Source organism: Prionailurus viverrinus, chromosome A2, assembly GCF_022837055.1.
Source record: "Prionailurus viverrinus isolate Anna chromosome A2, UM_Priviv_1.0, whole genome shotgun sequence".
NCBI lineage: Eukaryota > Metazoa > Chordata > Mammalia > Carnivora > Felidae > Prionailurus > Prionailurus viverrinus.
The window spans coordinates 158,144,046-158,150,045 of record NC_062562.1 but is presented as its reverse complement, the minus strand read 5'-3'; the positions used below and the strand labels follow the sequence as shown (position 1 = coordinate 158,150,045).

The following is a 6,000-nucleotide window of genomic DNA, read 5'->3' as shown; positions in this document are numbered from 1 at the left end:
AATGATTTTGTTCCCAATGGAAATATGATAATCTTTTACAAAATGTGGATGAATAAAAACCTGTGTTCCAAGGTAAGACTCATGAATAGGTCACTGATCACAATGTGACTAATCAAAACAGTAAATTGCATTGTATTCAGTTACTCTCAGTAATTGTAAATGGTAAATGCTATTGTCTCAATTACTGCATATGAATGAAAACTGAGTAAGGGTGAGAAGTTCACTCCTCTACTCCACTGAACACACTGCTGTGACATAAAAATATACCCATAGCCCACACCCCAACCCAACCACTCAACCTCCTACCTAGCATCACCAGGACATGTATCATCATCTCCTTCCTGGTTGCTAGGACAATGCAGGTGATGCCTGCCATATCTGAGTTAAGTGAAAGAACTCACAGGCAAAGCTCCTTTCTCTAACTAATGCTCAGGATTCATCAAGTTGCCAGTTTTGACGTTAATCCAGATAACTGCCCTAGTAGTTTCTGCCAGGCCCCCTTCACCTCCTTATTCCTTACACTATAAATCATAGGGTTCAACATGGGTGTCAAAACGGCATAGAAGAGAGAGATCAACTTCTCCTGAAGAATAGAGGGGCTGGAGCGGGGCTGGATGTAAGTGAAAATGGCCATGCCATAGCACAAGACAACCACTGCGAGGTGAGACGCACAGGTGTGGAAGGCTTTCTTTCTTCCCTCTCTGGACTGGATCTTCAGGATGGTGGAGATGATCTGGACGTAGGACAAGAGGACCAGGCAGAAGGGTGTCATCAGCAGAACGATGCTAGAAACCATGATTATGATCTCATTGGAGGAGGTGTCCACACAGGCCAGTCTGACCACAGCTAAAATTTCACATGATATGTGATCAATATACTTGTTTGTGCACATGGGCAGCTGAAAGGTGATGGCAGTATGAATGAGAGAGTTGAGAGAACCACTGACCCAGGATGTGATGGCCAACCTAGTACAGAGCCCTCCATGCATGATGACCGAGTATCGCAGGGGGTCGCACACAGCCACATAGCGGTCGTAGGCCATCACTGCCAGTAGAACAAACTCAATCCCACCCCAGCCTAGAGAGAAAAATAACTGGGCTGCACAGCTCACAAATGGGATTGCTTTATGTTCTGCAAGAAGATGCACTAACATCTGAGGAATGATGCTTGTGGCATAAGAGACATCAACAAGGGAGAGGTTGGTGAGAAAGAAGTACATGGGAGTGTGGAGTCTGCTGTCCAGGCAGATCAGAGCAACAATAAGGAAGTTTCCCAGCACTGTCACCAAGTACATGACTAAGAACAAAACAAAGAGAAAGACCTGCACATACAAGTCACTGGACAGGCCGAGGAGAATAAATTCTCTCACCCATGTCTGGTTATCTGTTTCCATTAAAAACATGTGAAAATCATTAATCTGCAAAAGGTCAGAGATAAGAGAACCTGTTGAATCAAAGAACCATTTTAGTGAATACATACTGTATGCAATTGGCTAGCCTTTACCAGGTGTTTCAGACTATTCGCAGGCCAAGATGGAAGGTTTTATCCCAACATATCCGCTCTGCATCAGAATCAGGCCAGAACCTTCATAAGGACAGGAAGTGATCTCAGGGAGACCCTGTTAAAGCCTGGAGATAATGTAGTGCAATTCTAGGAGCTCACATCTTACAAACTTACCTCAGATTCCAGAGCAAGTAGAGTTTAGTAGGTGACAATGGTAGGTAAAGTGATAAACAATGAAGAAAATTTGGTTGGAAAGTTTTTTAAAGCTACTTTACATATGTCAACTAATCCCATCATAATGAAAAATGGTACATTTATTACAAAAGGAAATATTGGGAAAAGTCAGATCCTTGTGGAAAGATCTGGAATCAGAGAACCTAGATTTTAAAAATTGATTTTATTTATTATTTATTTACAGCTATGCGATTTGGGCTAGGTGACAAGCTTTTATACATGAAACAGAGGCATATCATCCCACTCACAAGTACATTTAAGCTCAAACGTAGGTAACTTATGAGGAAAGTACTTTGAGAACCATTACTAGCAGTAGAGGAAGTATTAGTAGTAACATGACCTTTGCCTTGGAGTAGATAAGGTAGTAAACATTATTTTCTGCACACATCCCCTCCACAAATTCAAACATAAATAAAATTGGAGGCAATCTTCCACAAAACTGAAGGTTCAGGAATGGACGGGAGGGCTTTGAAGACTTTTTGCTTTTTGTTATTGCCCTTAATCCTCTTGGCCTTTGGTCTCTCAGCCCTCAGTGGGATCAGAAAGGGAGAAGTATTGTAATGGTATCTTGTTCTTTTTATTTTTCTCTTTTCAATTTACCGCTACTAATCATTTAACCTTTGTAGGTGGACTCAAAAGAAAGCAAAGAAGACTTGATACAGAGAGGAAAGAAATGCAAATGTTTAAGGATTCTTCTTCATTGTCCAAGGCAGAAAAGAAAGTATGAATTCGCATAGATGTACATTGGAACGGAGTTTCCTCCTGTTTCCCCCTGAAGGAAGTGCTTTTTCAGTAGAACTAATTTGTTATTATTATGTCATTTTTGAACTTTAAAAAGGGATACATAAGATTTAAAAAATACTTTGAATCACTGCCTGCTCACAACTTCCCTTTTCTTGCAGCCTACAATATAAGGGAAAATAGTAACCAAAGGCAGCAAGAGAGATTGAGGGCAGAAATAGCTGCCCACCCATCCCAAAACCCACACAGATATCAGATTAGGGTCACTGAGCAGAAAGATGAAGACTATCTATGCTTTAATTCTCTTACCTCTTAAGCAACAAAACAGAACAAGTAGTCCCAGGAACACCCTACTCATTCATGATTCAGACACATGCATTTTCATAAATTTCTTTAATTACCTTCTCGAAACTTGATCCATCTTTCAACAGTTCCTTCTTTCCTGCTTATCATAATACTTCCTCAACCACCCTTCACTTTGCTTTTCTTTAATCATGATTAGTCTGAGAAAACATTTACTTGCCTCAAAACCAGTGTTGAACAATTATTACAGTTAAGAGTCCTATTTTGCTCTCCCTCCAGTATAAATTTGTTTGTGTTCTCTTCTCATTATTCGTTACAACTTTGGCTACCTTACCTTTTTGCCAGGTACCTAATGCTCCTTTAATATACAATAAAATCTGAAGGGCAGTCAGCAAGGGGGCAGAATAGGACTTTGTCTCATCCCATGGATGCTCTAAATAAGCACCTACATACACATGCATTCCAAGAGAAATCCAAAAAGGAGTGGGGCAACTCCTACTCATAGGATGACAGAAAATACCCACATCAAAACAGGTAGACACATTAGTGAGACACATCAGTGGCACAATCTCCACTACTAGTACAGTTCCTTACAACTGGGAGAGAACCCACAACTCCCAGCTTGTCTCTGAGGATTAAAGTAATTGGACCACATATCCAGCACCTTAATTTTTATGGCTGTCACTTGAGGGACTGACTCCTTAGCTATGTGATCCAACAGAACTCAGCATTCAAGAGTCCCCCAGGTCCACAGAAAATAAAGAGACATTTATCTTACACATATACAAAAAAAAAAATCAAAATGTATTAAAGACTAAACTCTAAGGCTTAGAAACTCCTAGAAGAAATTATAGGGAAAACACCCCTGATATTGGTCTAGGCAATGATTTTTTTTAATTGACACCAAAAGCTCAAGCAACAAAAGCAAAAATAAACAAGTAGGATTACATCAAATTAAAAGCTTTTTAACAGCAAAGGAAATGATCAAAAAAATGAAAGGGTAAGCTAGGGATTGGGAGAAAATATTTGCAAACCATATATCTGATAAAGGGTTAATATCCAAACTATATAAAGAATGCATATAACTCAATAGCAAAAGCAACAAATGACCAGATTTTTAAGATTAGCCAAGTCCTGAGCAGACTTTTTTTTCAAGAAGACATACAGATGGCCAACAGGCATATGAAAAGATATCTCAACATCACCAATAATCAGGGAAATACAAACCAAAACCAAAATGAGATACCACCTTACCTATGTTAGGATGGCTATTATCAAATAATAAATAACAAGCGTTGGCAAGATGTGGAGAAAAGGGAATCCTTGTACGTTTGTGGGAATGTGAATTGCTACAGCCAACATGGAAAGTGGTACGGTATTTCCTCAATAAATTGACAATAGAACTACCATGTGATTCGGCAATCCCACTTCTGGTATTTATCCGAAAGAAATGAACTCAATACCTTGAAGAGATATCTGCACTCCCATGTTCATTGCAGCATTATTCACAACAGCCAAGATATGAAAACAGTTAAGTATCTGTTGAATGGATAAAGAAATTGTGATATATATGCATACAATGGAATATTTTTCAGCCTTAAAAAAAAAAAGATCCTGCCATTTGCAACAACCATGAAAAGAACCTGGAGGTCATTACACTGAATGAAATGAGCCAAATACAGAAAGAGAAAAACTGCATGATTTCACCTATATGTGGAATCTAAAATGTCAAATACATAGAGAGAGTAGAAAGGTAGTTACCAAGGGAAGAGGAAATGAGGAGATGTCGGTTATAGGGCACAGAGTTGTAGTTTTTTTAGGATGAATTGGTCTTGAGATCTAATGTACATCATAATGACTATAGTCATTATGGAAATTTGCTAAAAGAATTGATTTTAGGTCCTTATCACACATACACATAAAAGGTAACTACATGAGAGAATATGTTAATTACCTCAAGAATAGTAGTCATTTCACTATGCATATGTATATAAAATCTTCATGTTGTACACCTTAAATACAATTTTTATTCTACAAAATAACATACAGACAATAAACCCTAGTTTACATTCTTTGTGTTATTTCGTGCACATGCTCAACAAACCCCAAGCCACATCTCTCTATGTATGTTTTGAGTTTTATTTGTCTACTCAAAAACAAAGAATCCATGCTGCCTACTCAGGGCATCGTATTAAACAATATACCCCCGCTATTCCTCCTTGGACAAGAGCACTAATAAAACACAATATGTGAGGGGTGCCTGGGTGGCGCAGTCGGTTAAGCGTCCGACTTCAGCCAGGTCACGATCTTGCGGTCCGTGAGTTCAAGCCCCGTGTCGGGCTCTGGGCTGATGGCTCAGAGCCTGGGGCCTGCTTCCGATTCTATGTCTCCCTCTCTCTCTGCCCCTCCCCTGTCCATGCTCTGTCTCTCTCTGTCCCAAAAATAAATAAACATTGAAAAAAAAAAACACAATATGTGATATGATAGATACCATTGAAATAGTCCATGAAAAATTATCTTCTTAAAGCACTGCCACTAATGCCTGAAATCTATTTGTTTTATTTTGATCACTGTCCTTTTAATGAAATGGTTAAAAATGAAATATTTTTTTAAAATAAAATAATATGATATGGGAGTTTTATATGAAGTACCTAACCTTGTTGTAAACTGACCCTTGAAAATGAGTCATGTAAGAGTACAAAACTGTAAGTTTTGGTGTGAATGACACTGAAGTTGTGAGAAAAGTTAGGTCTGGACTACAGAGACAATTTTTTTTTCATTTAAAATATTACCATTGTTGGACTCTAGCTAAAAGTACCTCCATGTATCTTCTCATAATACCCAGTAACTATCAGTTACTGCAGATAACAGGATAGAAATGTTCTTATCTCTATGACAAAGAAATTTAAAAAAAAAAAAGGTGTTGAGATTTCTCAAAAAATCCCTTTCTTTTACATGACACAATACACCTAACTTAAAAGTTAAATTTTAGTCAATCATTAGAATCTTTCTTTAAGTAAAGCAAATTTGTTCATTGATCTTAGGGAAACTGTTATATTTTCTGTATCATAAAAATTGAAATGAACAGGTTAAATGTTATTTTTCAACCTATTCTATCTCCATAAAGTGAACCACAATTATTTTTCCTATTTTTAATCTCCTACAACCTTATAACACCTTCAACTGAAAATATCTGTCACTTGAACAAGATGAAGAGGG

The 6,000-nt window shown here is 38.0% G+C and overlaps 1 pseudogene; it reads right to left on the bottom strand.

Moving 5' to 3' along the window:
- Positions 1 to 439: 439 nt before the first annotated feature.
- On the bottom strand, positions 440 to 1,431 carry LOC125160500 (olfactory receptor-like protein OLF3; annotated as a pseudogene).
- Positions 1,432 to 6,000: the final 4,569 nt, after the last annotated feature.